Here is a 15,579-nt window from a genome sequence, read left to right on the forward strand (position 1 = left end):
GATCCCTTCTTCTACTCTTTTGGTCTTCCTTCTATTAATTTATTTTTTTTAAATTGGTGTATTTTAGTTACACATGAAGTGGAATTTGTTGTGATATGAAGTGGAATTTGTCATGTGATACATGCACATGACGTAGTTGGGTTAATTTAATTCTACTATTACCTCCACTTTCCTGTCCCTCTTCCCTCCCTCACATTCTTCTTCTTCTACTCTGCTGTTCTCTTTCTATTTTAATGAGGTTCCCCCTTTTAAAAAAAATTCCTGATTTCTCTCTAGCTTCTGCATATAAGAGAAAACATTTGACTCTTTACTTTTTGAGTCCAGCTTATTTCACTTAGCATGATAAGACGTGGATTTTTTTTTTTTTCAGGGATTGAACTCAGGGGTACTCGACCACTGAGCCACATCCCCAGCCCTATTTTGTAGTCTATTTAGAGACAGGGTCTCACTGAGTTGTTTAGCACCTTGCTTTGAACTTGGGATCCTCCTGCCTCAGCCTCCTGAGTCGCTGGAATTACAGGTATGTGCCACCATGCCTGGCCAGACCTGGATTTTTAATGGAGTCTTTGGATTCTGTCATTATGGCTGTGCCTATGCATGTCACTATGTTGAACTAGTTTTATAAGCACAGAGTGGGGAAAAAAAGTCAAAATAAAAGAAACTAATGAAAACGTGTTAAACTAAATTTGTAGTTGTTACAATTGGTAGAGAAACAACAGAAAAAAATATAAGTATGATATCCCTTTGAGAACAGTTAAAAAAAGATGTTGTATTGTTATGCTATTAAGAAATACAGCATAAGATTTTAAGATGCGATGAAAATGCAGTTGGCGCAAGTGAAGTTTGTCTGGACTCAGGGTAACTCAAAATTAGAAGGTTGGTCCACAGAGGGAGGACCAGATATGATGCCTCCCAATGGAAGAGCTCTACCAGCGATGAGGAGTCTTGCCAGAAAATCAGGCCTGAGCCTGGTCAGGCTTCCAGATCTAACCACCAGCTCAAAGGAAATACAGAGAACAGGCAAACATTTTAAATGACATCATGGGATGTGATCAGCAAAATCCAGACTCAGGGAAAATTTTACAGGAAAAGAAACTTGGCTTCTTTGGCCATTCATTGGAGAAAAGAAAAAAGAGGAAGAGAAAGAAAAAAAGTAATAAAAGAGAGACATATTAACCAGTTGTAAGTGTGGGCCATACTTACCCCCCTTGGAACACAAACTGTAAAAGAAATAACTCCCAGGGGACAAGTGAAGAAATGGGAATAGTGGTTGGATGTATCCTGTGTATAAGGCACTCCTTAACGTTAATCCATCAATGTTATTTAGGTATGATTGTGGTATTTCGGTTGTTCAAAACAAAAGGAGTATCTACTAGAAATACATCCTGAAATATTTACTGATGAAATGATAACGACATCTGGGATTTGCTCCAGAATAATCCAGAAGTGGGTAGAAGAGATGGGATATAGATGAAACCAGATTAGCTGTGAGTTAATTATTCAAGCTATGTAATCTTCACATGTTGTATGTGGGCTTATTACGCCATACTGTTTAATTTTGCATATATTTGAAATATTCATTATTAAGAAAGTAAAAAGTAAGATAAAATAACACATTTAAAAAATATCTATTTCTTACATAAATCCAGAATCTGTGTTCCCTGGATGACAAAAATGATACTTTAACTTTGAATACATGTTACCTTGCCTCCTTTATATATCAACAAAAATGATACTTTAACTTTGAATACCTGTTACCTTGCCTCCTTTATACATTAAGCTGGAGCTGGATATGGTGGTTCATGCCTGTAATACCAGCGACTCAGGAGGCTGAGGAAGGAGGATCACAGGTTCAAGGGCAGCCTCAGCAATATGGTGAGACCCTATGCAATTTAGCAAGATCTTGTCTCAAAATAAAAAAAAAAAAAAAATTAAAAGAACTGGGGATTTAGTTCAGTGGTGCCTCTGTGTTCAATTCCCAGTACCAAAATAAATTAAGCTAGAGGGTTTTTTCTTGGCTAATTTTTTTTTTCTTTTTGCTTTTGTGGTGCTGAGATTGAACTCAGGGATGCTTTACCTTTAAGCTACATCCCTATCCCTTTTAATTTTGAGATGGGGTTTCACTAAATAGCCAAGTCTGGACTTGAACTTTTGATCCTCCTGCCTCAGCCTCCTGAGTACCTGGGATTATAGATAGATGTGCATCACTGTGCTCGGCTATTTTATTCTTCCTTCTCAATTTTCATGTATTATGAAGAGGTAAGTTAAAAATTTAGATGTCTAAAATACTTCAGAAAGATTTTTTGAAAGTGCTAAATAAATACTAAGCTGTGAGTCAAAAACTGCAAGTAGGCAGAGGTGACTGAGCTAATTCCTTTTGTTCCATAGTGAAGTTCTCACTCACAATGAGCGACAAGTAGAGCATCTCCTACTAACAATTATATAACATTTTGCAATCTTCATGTTAAGATGGGTTCCTGAGCTAATGGAGTAAAGCAAAAGCGTTAATAATAGAAGTACCTTTCTAAAGACAGTAAGACAAAAAGGTCCTGAAGAGCAAGTGTCTCTTCTCTGGCACTACCAAAGCCAGAAGGTGTTCTGTTCTGTGCCGAACTTGTAGAACGGACAAAAGCAAAACTCTCACAAAATACTTTTTTATTTGTGGATTTGAAACTTCATTTAGGAGGCAAAAAGAGATGTTTTGTTTTGCTCTAAAGCCTTCAGTTGTTCTTCTCTTGAACTTTTACTACATTATTGGAACTGACACATTTCTCTGGGGGACAGTATGGAAAGGCACTTGAATTTTGGTGACTGCTTATTCTCTCTCACAGGCAGTGCATTGTGCTGCAGAATAAGTTTCTGATCTTTTTCTTTCTGTACCATTGCCTCAGTTTTTAACTCACATTTCCTGTGTCAAACCACTGGTTTATAAAAAATTTATTCTGTTCTAAATTATTGTGGCCACAGGGACCAAAAAGGCACATGAAGCATGTGCTACTGCTCAGAGCTACAACCCACAATGTCACACTGTATCTGACATTTTGAACACATGTCATTTTAAAATGAAAGTAGTTATCTCTACTGGTAGTTAATTTACAGCATTCCTTTTTATCCCTTTCCCAATGACAACATATTGATTTTAATTTTTTTTGTGTGTTGGGGGGTGCCAGGGATCGAACCCAGGAGCACTTAACCACTGAGCCACTTCCCCAACCCTTATTTATTTATTTATTTATTTATTTTATTTTATTTTAAGACAGTCTTTCATTAAGTTGTATGGGGCCTCACTAAGTTGGTGAGGCTGGCTTTGAACTTGGGATCCTCCTGCCTCAGCCTCCTGAGCTGCTGGGATTACAGGCATGCACCACTGAGCCCATCTGATTTGAGTTTTTAAATTTTTAGTTTAAAATAATTACTCCTTTCATCTGTGAGCCTAAGGAATGAATAACCACTTCAGTTTTTTTGCTGGTCTGAGCAGTTTTATGGCTACTATTGGAAATGACTACCAGGTTGAAGTCAGGGTAGATAGAGAAAGAAGGAGGCATTGAGGGACCGGAAAAGGACAAAGTGATATTTTGGGAGAAGTGAGACTAATTATCCCTTGTCATGGTTTGCTTGCTCCTCTTCTGCATAACATCCATCTGGCTTATTGAAGGCCTCAGGAGGACCGGACACTGTGCTACACTTGTAATTTAGCAAATAGCAACAGCAGCCCTTGTTTTATTTTCCTTCTGCTAGGACAGCCTCTTACCCTAATAGTTGAGTTACCTCTGGGTGTTCCAGCCATCCCACACCTTATTTCATTTGCTCTCCACAATAAACTTCTGAGGCCACTGTAATTCTTGATTGTATGTAATTGGTGAGTCAATCCCAGAGACACTGATTTTTCTTTTTTTTAAACTATTTCCTGGAGAGTAACCACCAGAGCCAAGGCCTAAGTTCCAATTGCAGAGTGAAGGTACAATATCCTTCCAGGCCACCCAGCTATCTAGGGAGATATCTTAGTCTGTCTTATTCTGCTATAGCAGAATATCATAGACTAGGTAACAGATGATGAAAAGAAATGTGTTTAGCTCGTGGTTCTGGAGGCTGGAATATCTAAGATTGATGGGCATGCACGAGGGTTTTCTTGTTGCATTGTGACATGAACAAGAGAGAGGGAAACAAGGGGCTGAACTCACTTTTATATCAAACCCACTCCTGTGGTAATGACAGTCCCTCATGAGGGTGGAGTTCTTACCTAAACACCTTCCAGTAACACCGCCCACCCTCAGCATTATTGCATTGGGGATTATGTTTCACTGGGGTTACACATGAACATCTCAGCAGCAGGCTTTATAGGGGTTTCTTTTTATTCTGTTTTGGAGGAAAACTGTCCTCAGTGGTGGTCTCATCCCACCCTCCCCAGAGTTCTTTCCTTCTTTTCATGTGATGTCTTTTTGCAAGACTTTCCTCGGGTTCCTCTTCCTTAAACCTGACATTCACCTGGGAAAGGTACAGTCATTTCAGACCTCAAACCCGTGTTAAGAACGCTGAGCAGATTAAAGATTGGCCCAAGTTTTACTACTATCAGTAGTTTTTCTTAATGTAGACCTTGAACTCAGAAGGAAATCAAGGTAAAGCATGTGAATTCATCTTAGGGATTGATAGCTCTGTTTGCCTAGTTTTACCCCAGTAATTATTGGCATCTCCCTTTTCTTTGTTTTGGTAGTGATAAAACCTAAGTAGTAGTTTTGTTGAGAATTTTTTTAATTGGGTTTGAGAGTTCTGGAGCTCAAAATGGTTTTTCTTGTGATAATATTTAGATACTAATTATCCTTTTAACTATACTCATATTTGCCCCAGTGGTGCCAAAGAATGATGGGTAAAACTGCTGGCACCATAGCATGAAGCAGACTTCAAACTGTATGAAGACTTCAGTTGTCACTATGTTCTTTATTGCCACATATTGTAGGGGGAAAAAGCCTAGTTTCATTTAATGACTTTGATGCAGCAGTAAACATTATTTATGTTATTAAAGCTCAACCTTTGACTCCATATCTTTGTAATATTCAGTGTGACAAAATAGGAAGTATGCATATTCATACTTGTTGTTGATATTCATTATCAGTTGTGAATTATCAAATTGTGAAATGAAATGGGTCAACTTTTGGAAGATATGGATGACTTAATGAACACACACACACACACACACACACACACATTACTGGGGATTGAACTCGGAGGCATTCTGAACTACACCCTACCCCTTTTTTCTGAGACAAGGTCTTACTAAGTTGCTAAGACCATCCTCAAACTTGTGATTGCATCCTGGGATGATAGGCATGTGCTACTGTGCCTGGCAGAATATATACCTTAAAAATGACCAATACAAGATGTTAGAAAACCATTTATCTGTCAGAGATCCACTGAAGTTGTAATATAGACTAATGGATTTTAATGTAAACATATGAAAAGCTTTATATTCCACATTGCAACTAACGTTATAAAACTACCACTTGTTGAGTTTTGATGTAGTATCAAAGAATGTTCTTAATTAGCTGAAAAAGATATTAAAATACTCTCTGTTTTTACTATTCTCTGTGTGAAGCCTGATTTTATTTATATTCTTCAATGAGAACAGCGTTGCAGTGAATTAAGCACAGAAGCAGATGTAAGAGTGCAGCTGGCTTCAAGCCAGACATTAATTAGATTTGCAAATTGTAAAGCAATGAGCTCTTCTCATTAATTTTTGTGTTGTTTTGGAAAATACAGTTAACCTTTCATAATTTCATAAAATGTTTGTTATTACTGTTTTAAGTAAGTGAACAAATATTTTAAAATGTGAACATTTAAATTTCCAAATTGGGAAATATTAATAAAGCCCACATAACTCAAAACTCTTTTTGAGTCCTCAATAATTTTTAAGACTATAAAGGGGTCCTAAGACCAAAAAAATTTAGAATTTTCCAAATCGATTTTCTTCTTCTTCTTTTTAAGCCAACACTTTAGATTTTGTGATCTTAGATAGAGGGAACTGAAAAATATTTGTGTATCTTTTTTTAACTGATATTAGGTGACAATTAGGTGAAAGATAACAAAATTAATCCAGTCATTTTTTTGAAGCTGTAATGTTTTTACTGATTATTTTTACTGGGCAATGCACTTTTTCAACGAGTTTTTGTTATAAGCCTATTCTCATGAAAATAAGGACAGGAAGTAACACCAAAAGAACCCAGAAGCCTATGATGGTTTCTAATTTTAAAGATGCCTGTTACAGGTAGCTTCATGCTAAACCTCTGTTTAATTCAGTCAGAACAAGGCAGTGATAGTACTTCTGAGCAAATGTTTAATGCTGTAAGCACTAAAACCTGAACCTCACACAGCTCAAAGATCAGGAGACTCACTTCACATGTCACCCACTTATTAACTGGCATGCTCCTCTGAAATTAAATGTTCATGCAAAACACGGAGTCTAACCAGTTTTTTAATTTATTTTCCCAACTTCTTCCTTTTTTCATTGAAATTCTATTGACATGGTATTCTCAGTGGAACTGAGATTTGAGTAAAACAGGAATGATTTAATTTTTTGATAGAAAAATTAATTGCTCTAACATTTACTTTCATTATACTTCAATTTTATTTCCAACAACTCCTTATCTCTTTGCTCTTTTTGTTCAAATGAACAAGACAGCAGGGTTTCTGTTTTCCAGGCCAGTTATATTGACATCTCCTTTTCTGTGTTTTCCCCAATAACACCCCATGTTAGCGGCCAGGGAGGAGGTAGAAAGACCCATTTCTTCCCTTCTTCTCCCCTGAAACTTGCCTTCAGCATCATGATTTCTTCCTGGCATCTGAGATTTCGGTTCTGCATCTCAAGTCACAGGGGAGGATGGATGACCCCCTGCATGAAGTCAAGAGGGGAGGTGTGTTAGGCAGCAAGGGTCTAGGGCTCTAGACACATTCTTTATGTATTTATGAGGTTGCCTTAGATATTATAAGTGGTAACTTAGTTCTCATATTACTTTGGAGAAAACCAATTGCCACCACAATGAATTTACATTTGGCTACAATGAGCCATACTTCTAAATGACTACCATTTCAGTCCAATCGCCCACACTTAGTATTTATGTACAAAATTATATAATGTGTGTGTGTGTGTGTGTGTGTGTGTGTGTATATACACTTATGTGTGTGTGAATGCACTTACAAATGACACTGATATACAACAGAACTCAAAACTTGGTAGAGGCACAAATAATTAGACAAATTAGCATAATATGCCAGGAGATAAGTACTATGGGAAAAATAAGACAGAGTAAGGGAACAGAGATCGGGGTTGTGTGTTTGCTGTTCTGTTCAAATCAGATGATCAGGGAGGGCCCCTCTGAGAAGGTGCCATTTGAGCCTGAGAGCTGAAGGAAGGAAGGGAGGGAGTGGACCTCACTGAGGCTCCCTGTGGGGGTAGGGAAGGGGAAGTACAAAGAGTCTGGAGGGGAACATGGTTGGTAAGTTAGAATTGCAGCAGGGAGAGAAATGTGGCTGAGCCATGAGGCCCAGGGAGATGCCCGTCATAGTCACTGCCACAAGAGTGACCTGTTAAGGTCACTCCCTTTTTCAGAAATGTTCCCGTTTTTCCTTCATGAGGTTCATTTTGGTTTTGTGGTGCTTTCCGCTTGGCTGGTTGGATATATCTTTTTGAGAATCTTTATTTAGCGTGGGACCTGAAAAGCACGACATCACATCCATTTTTAATGACTTCATGGGCGTTGCTAGAGCAAAAGCGACATCATGAATATTTTCTTAGGTTTTGTGAATTTCATCATGGCTTCTCGTTGGCCTACCTAAATTAGAAACTATTACACAGCTTAATAAACATTCAGAGTTCAAATGGACTGTCTGGAGATCTGTAACAAGTCTGTGCACTGGTCAGTATAATTATTGGTAATTCGATTCTAGTTATGGCTTATTAAGAAATGACTCTTATTTATGCACCTCACCCTTCTAACACAAGCCTAGAAAGCTTAGGTTGGAGTCTTCTGTTATTGAACTTGGTGTGAACAATCATTTTAGGGGGTTCAGTTTTAATGTTAGGGACATATCTTTCTGTCCAACATCTGGAATAATAAATAGGTTGGAGCTCAGAGTGGTACACTATAGGGGTATAGGGATATACCTATTAGTGGATTAATTCTTACTGAATTTTGATGATACCTCCCGTTTCACATAAATGCAGATGCCTCCTTTGTCTGAGTCCTTAGATTGGGGATTTATCAATTACTGGTAACAGGTGTTTTAAACAAACAAACAAAAAAAACCAAAGGAAGTGGTAAGAGAGAATTTGCTCCAGATGAAATGAGTTGAGAATTTAAAAAAATACAGATCCTCAGGCCCCAGGCTGACTCCAAATCTCTGGGGAAGAGGCCAAGGCAACAGAGTTCTAAGAAGCACTTTGGCCAATGCTAAGAGCTGGCCAAGTTTGGACACCCTCCTGGTTATCCTAAGTCATATCTAATTTGATTAAGGGAAAGTTGCAATTAGGAGATTTGCAAGTTGAAAAAAACACATAGAAAAAAAATATAGGGGAGGGTATTGCTTTGGTGTAGTCTCTTAAGAGTAGAAAAGAGCCCAAATGTATTATTTTAAGAGCTTTTAAACATTCTGTGACAAAGGTCAGGTTATAATTTTTGCATTATTAGGAGGACAAAATGAAACTCAGGGGCTAAAGGCCTTGTTAATGTCTGCAAACACTCAGTTAATGCAGGGACTCAAACCAGGTTTGAAAGTGATAAAAATCAGCTGCCCATCAACTGCTGGACTGGAGACAAGTTCCAGGCACTTCCCTTTTCTCAAGGTAACTGGGACCGAAAGAAGGCAATTGGAAGTTTTCCAGTTAAAATCAGAGTCCAAGCTTTTAAGAGAGAGAGAGAGAGAGAGAGAGAGAGAGAGAGAGAATACACACATATACACATATATATGCACATAAACAAACACACACATATACATGTACATATACATCTTTTTTTCAAAGTTTCAATTTTTACTTTATAAACAACAACAAAATTTCTAAAGTCAGTTTCTTTCGTCCTGTATGTATTGGTGTTGACATTACAGTGGCACTTTTTTGGGCTAATTCTTAGAACCAAGAATGAATTAAATAACTCCGTGTGTACTTCTCTGGCTATTTTGAAAGCATGATTAACATCTTCCACTTCACATTGATTTTCTCAGCACCATGCCAAAGAAGGTTATTTTTGCAAATTTATTTGAAGATTTCATCAGTTTTTCCAGTTGCCAGGTGTGGTTCCATCGATGTTGATCTCCTCTTTGAGGATGGACCCTGTGGCCTGGCTTTGCCTTGTCAGGCTTTTGCTGATTGGAGTGCCACTGGTCAGTCAACTTCACAACCTCCTGCATCAACTACAACATTTATTTTTTCAATCTGGAACTGATTTTGACTGTGTAGGTGATATTTTGGGATGTACCTGATATTCCAAAAAGAAGAACGTTAGCCATTTACATAGTGGGCCAGGACAGGGTAGTTTTAAGCAGGGAGGGATGTCAGAGAAGGGACTGATTTTAAAGTCTATCATTAATCAGTGACTGTTTTTATGTTCTGATCATTTAGTTTGCCTATCTAAATCTTACAATTATAGGAATTTTGTCATGAATACTTAGATGATGAGTTCAGGTTTCTCTAAAATGAATAATTTACTTATAAAAGGTGCTTAATATAAGCCTATAGTGCCCAAATACCTTCTGTGGGAGGAACTATGCGTGTGGGTGCCTCCATCTCATCTAATGGTCACTTAGGGTCCACTCAGGCAAAAGAGCACATAATAACATCTGGAAGGGGCCTCTTTGATATTGGACTTTAGGAAGGATTCATCCTCAATGACTAAAGCTTAACTCTGGAGGAACCATATTGAGTTTGTTAAACATACGCATGACAATTCTATGAATTGCCACTGTGCTATCTCCTTCTAGCTCTTCCTCACTGAGGACCAGAGGGAACTCTCAGCCAGGGTGTGGAAGGGTCCTTTTTCAGTGTGTCTGACCTATCACATCTTTTCTATACTTCCTCCTTGGGCATTCTTTGAGACCTCTAATTTGTGTGTTCTTGTCTTTGCCCCAGTGAATGCTTGAAGGTCACTATGAGTATGACCTTTATGGGGCTTTCTGTCTAACTTGCAGAATAGTGATTGTGGACTGGCTGTGTCTATCTGGCCCCATGTCTCTCGCTAACTGGTGATTGCAAAATGCTTATGGGCTGAAATCAACCCGCAGACCCATTTTGTTTTGCATGTGGTATCATGTGATGCTTTTGAAGTTTTCCAACTGGAACTCTTGGGTCAGGGCAGTGTTCTTCAGTGTACCACATCCCCAGCATCCCCTGCTGTTTGAACCCCTCTAACTTCACACTTGGTGCTTCCATTGCTAGCCTCGATTAGTCATTCTACATATGAGTCTTTGTTCCATGTACTTACTGGACAGTGTGCATGGCCATCAGGGACTTCTTTTAGTGACATCAGTTCTCCACTGAATGCCATAAAGGCATCTCTTGCACCTTCCGTCACCCCATCCTGTTTAGTAGCGCCCTCACTTTTGGTTTGGGGTAGTGCAGTCTTACTGTTCCAGGGAGATTTTTGGGAAGGGTAAGGAGAGAAATCTCTGTTTGATTCCAGAAAATAAAGTCAGGCTTTCAGATAGTAAGTCTACTTTTAGTGAAGCCTACAGATCCTGGGAATGAAGAGATAATTTCTGGTATCAGTGTTCATCTTTTCCTTAGTAGAACTTTATAGATGAATCCTTGGGAATTGCTTTTGGGATCGTATTACTGTATCAAGATATGGAGTGAGTGGGGGAAAGGTCAAGAGCTATAGGACCGACAGACCTGATTTTGCCACCCACAGTCACAAACTGAGTAAGGGACACCTTGTGTATAAAACATGGAGCTGATGGTATCTGTCCCAAGGAGTACTGTGAAGGCTACACAAGATTATGCACACAAGCACACACCTACAAACAATGTTGTTTAGGGACCGATGCAGATTATGGGCCACCCACTCTTAAGGAAATCCGTACCCCATTTACTTCTAGGTACTTGATGGTGAATCATGTAAAAGGCACTGGAAAAAAACATGATTACATAAGCCCCACCTCTCAGCCATTGTTTCAAATTCTAGACAGCAATTGAATGTCACAGGATATATGTCATAGTGGGGTGGGGAAGGTGCGGGAAGGATTCACTGCCCGTGAGAAGAGTACTCTCTGCTGTGCCAGTTTCCTGCTTATGGGGCCTCAGGGAACATATGTGGACCCTGTTTCTAAATCTGGCTTCCAGACCCAAAGCCTCACCTTTTCCCAAGGTACTGCCTGAGGGTCCAGTTAATGCCTGAATTATGTTAATGGCACTGTCTCCTGAGGACCCTGGGTAGTGGGGTGCTGTAAACCAGCCCTATTCATAGGCATTCCTTTTGCCCATAGTAATGTTGGTAGTGGAGCAGTACTGGAATAAGGGATCCTGGGAGCTGGAGGCCCAGAATATTGTTCTTTGAGTCAAACTGAAAACCAGTTTCCATACTGGCTGGCCCTTTTAGCAGAAATACAGAAATAAATGAGCATCTTCTCCCTGTAGCTCTGTTAAGATGAATAAGTTTAATGTTTACAGACATTTCTAGGGCCCAGTGACAAGGCATGTTTCAACAGCAGATTGTATATGTTTCTTGTTATTAATTTTTTATTGTGAGAGGATTGAGTGTTCTGTGCAAGGGCCAAAATTGAACCTTGTCAGGCAGGATTGGCTCCCTGTCTCCTGCTTTTCCCCCAGTATCAGGATCTCTTTAGGTTTGATCATCTGCCTGATAACCTGACCTAGTGCTGCCTATCAACATGAGTAACTGTTTACTTTGTTATTTATACACAAATAAATGGCATTAGTTTACTCCATGCGGGTATTTTTGTAGATTTTGGTATTTGAAAATATTTATCTTCCTTTATTAAATTAGTTCTCATTTATAAGTTAAGGTGTGTGCTGACTTTTGTGGTTTTAACTTACAGTTTTGGTTGTCTTTGAATGTCCAGATAGCATCTCTTTCTTGAGTCCACAAGCTGGTTTTTGTTTGCTTTCTGGCTTGTTTTGTTTAGGGATTACCTACCAACCAGATCCTTCTTAAATTAAAGATGGTGCTTTGTTCGAGGGAAAGTCCATTTACAAACTCAGTACTTGATTTTTTTTGAACTATAATTATTAACACATATTTATTGTGCAAATTAATGGGATTCACTGTGATATTTCCATAATTGTATACATCGTGCATTTGTTCACATCCATCTACTTGATTATTAATTAAAACATATCTTATTCATTTGGGAGGCAAAATAATAATTTTGCCTTTCTATGTGAAGGAGAAACATGCACAAACAGTTGATTAACTTTTGAATAGATTTGGGCAATCTCTTTAATCTGCTCTGTGTGGCCTGTGTATAGAGTACTTATTATAAGCCTGATGGGCTAATGGAGGCCCAGCTGCTTCCGAGCAGCCTGACAAGTCTCATTAATGTGTGTTAAAGGGTCTTTTCACCTAGGGGTATTGGGAGAGTCTGCTGTATGTGAGGGTGAATGGAGTCTAGCTCGGGGTGTTTGCTTGGCTTCCAGCATCATTTGTGGCCCATGAAATTACAAAAGGAACTATAGTGGGTAAGTTACTCCTTCAGTAGGCCTCACTGTATTCTTGGATTCTTTCCTTTCCTTTTTCACAGAGATCTTATTGGTCATTCCAAAGACAAGAATCCCTCTATCAATGTTTCTGACCTTTCTTCTGGTTGTGGGAGGTACCGATAAATAGCCATCAGGGCCAACTTTCTTGGGTGGTCACATTTCTCATTGTTTTAATCACCTTGCACTTGTGACATTGACCAATGTGCCTGGTTATTTCCAACCCACATGAACTTCCATAGCCCTTGAATTCATGGTTTGGTCATCTGCCGGATAACCTGGCCAGGAAGAATGGTTTTTAGATGAATTTGGGGAATGAAGGATGGCTTAAAAGGTACAGAGAGTATATCATGGGTACTCTTCAGTCATTTGGCTGTCAGAGCCTCCAGATCTCCTAACGAAGGTCAGAGCTCAGCAAGGACCAAGGCTCAGTACCCTCTAAGAGACAGTCACCATATAAGAGAGAGGGCCTTTGCTATTCAGAGCTTTGAGCAACCTCAGAGGCCACAATCTTCATGCCCAGTTTTATACATGTCTCTTTGCTCATGTTCCAGTCCTGTATCATCTTCAGTGACCAAGATAACAGTGGTTTCAGTGGATTATAGCATGAAATAAAGCAATTCTTCAAAACACACACACACACACACACACACACACACCCTTCAGAAGGAACAACGAATGCTAACAGACAACTAACTTCAGGATCCCTTTTCCAATTAGTACCACATGCCTTTATCAGACTTTTAAGCTGGTGGAATAGTTCTTGGGTTTTTCAATTTAAGACCTACAGGGGGACTTCACTTTTGGGTAAGATGCCATAACAAGGATTGAGTTTACTTTCTCACCTGAAAAACAAGCAAAATATGGAAAAAATAAATGAAACTATGATTTGGAATACCTTAGACATGACACAGTGAAGGTCAAGAATTCCTGAGAGAAGGGAAACAAATGGGATAAGATCTATGAGATCTTAAAACTGTCTTGAGGGTTTCCAGGCCATAAAACAGGAAAGGGGAGCTGGGTGGAACGCAGTGAACTCCCTGAATTGAGACATGGACCTGGGCATCCAGGAAGACCAGGGCCATTAACAATTATAGGATAGAGTACCAGAGAGGAGACGGCTGTATGTAGAGATAATACTGATGATTTGCATAGTGTTCAGCTGTGTACTGATGAGTGTAAAGAAACTACCTGAGGCTAGAGAAAGAACCATCCAGAAGGATCAGAGATAAATGTGTTTGGAGACTACACAGAGATAGGGATAATGCCTGTCCCTATCAACCAGATTGGAAAACCTCAAGAGTTTTGGAGCATTGGATAGAGTACATAGACAGGTCTTGCTTCCCTAGTGGGGAGTTAACTACCCCAGACTTTATACTACTCTGACTTAACAATCTTAAAAGCGCAAAATCTGATAGTATCAAAATATTTCCAAATAACTGGGTCCCAGACCAAAGCTAAAGATTTATAGGAATATAAAACCAGCACTCAATAAGCAAAATTTATGATGTCTGGCATCCAATCAAAAATGACCAGGCATTGAAAGAAGCAAGAAAATATTACCCCAAATATAAGCAGATCAGCCAGTTGAAACCGACCCAGAACTAACACAGATGTTACAATTAGCTGATAAGTCCATTAAAATAGTTATGATAACTGTTTTCCATATGTTCAAAAAGTTAAGTGCAACTGTGGAATATTAAAAAAAGTGTTCCAAATTGGATCTTGAACATAGGACACTTTTTTAGTGATTCAATGCTTGTTATTTCAGCCAAACCCACATGGCCCCAACCCAGCCCCTGCTCATTTCTCTGCTCTATAAGGTCTTCCTGCTCTGCTCAATGTTTTTTTTTTTTTTCTAGCCCAGACTGTGTGGATCCACCACTACAGTGCAACTCAGTGATGTCCAGGGGCCACTTGGCTCCTTAACTTTCCTTTACATCTCCATACCAGTTCCTGGCCTGACCAGTCACCCTATAGTGCCCTCCTGGGTCAAAAAAAAAAAAAACAAAACAAACTGCTGCTCAACCCACTGATGTATGAATCCTAGGCGTCTAATCAGGCACTTATGAAAAATCCAAACATGCTTCTTGTGTTGGTTTCTTAACCATTCCAAATTTTATGCCCGTAAGTCCCTCTTTTTTTTTTTTTTTTTCCTTAACCCAAATTCTGGCTCTGTCACTCTCTTTGAGAAAATCTTCTGGTGACTTCTTTCTGTACCTGCTGTTCAATGTGGCCATGTCTCTTTTTCCTTTCTACTGGTTGTCAAGAAACCTTTCTTCTCACGGAAGGTGCACCTTGTCTGGGGTAGCTCTGTCCTCTCACACATTCTTACTTGTTCACGTGTCTTGTGTGACCACACTTTGTTCAACTCCTCGCTCTCCTTTGGTTCCTTCTCTTTTGGTGATATAGATGGGGAAAAAAATCCTTCACCGGGTCTTCACCTACCATCCCATTTCTTTCCCCTTTTTATAGCCAACTATCTTTACCAATATTTTTTATCTGCTCCTCACCAGCCACTTGCCCCTCAGCCTCTATTTCTGTCTTGTCCAGACATTTTCTCTTTACAAACCAATCTGTCCTTTCCCAGCCATCTTTTGCCATGACCTTGCTGCTGCATTGGCTCTGCTTACTATATTTCTTTTGGGAGCCTCAACTGGCCACTACTCATTGGTGGCCTTATTTCAAGTGGTTATCAACACCCCAGCTTCTTTTCTCATTCCCTCTGGCAATGACTCAACCTTTATCATTCTCTTGGAGCCCCCATGTGTCCCTTGCCTTTATTCTAAGCAGGTAGCTCCTTCCTCCTTGATGAAGAAGATTGCATCAGGTGTGGTCCCTCCCAACTGCATCTTGCTCCTATCTACCTGCCCACCGTCCTC

The 15,579-nt window shown here is 39.4% G+C and overlaps 1 protein-coding gene and 1 long non-coding RNA gene across 2 annotated transcripts in view; one reads left to right on the top strand and one right to left on the bottom strand.

Annotated features, from left to right (window-relative positions):
- Prkch (protein kinase C eta) overlaps positions 1–15,579 on the top strand; it is a 216,807-nt gene that overhangs the window by 74,892 nt on the left and 126,336 nt on the right. The window lies entirely within an intron of this gene.
- On the bottom strand, positions 1,661–1,907 carry LOC125615207. Its single transcript, XR_007345735.1, has 2 exons — positions 1,759–1,907; positions 1,661–1,703 (listed from the first exon to the last, which is right to left on the bottom strand). It is a non-coding gene; the product is annotated as an uncharacterized LOC125615207 (long non-coding RNA).

Source organism: Marmota marmota, unplaced genomic scaffold (genome assembly GCF_001458135.2).
Source record: "Marmota marmota marmota unplaced genomic scaffold, marMar, whole genome shotgun sequence".
Classification (NCBI taxonomy): Eukaryota; Metazoa; Chordata; class Mammalia; order Rodentia; family Sciuridae; genus Marmota; species Marmota marmota.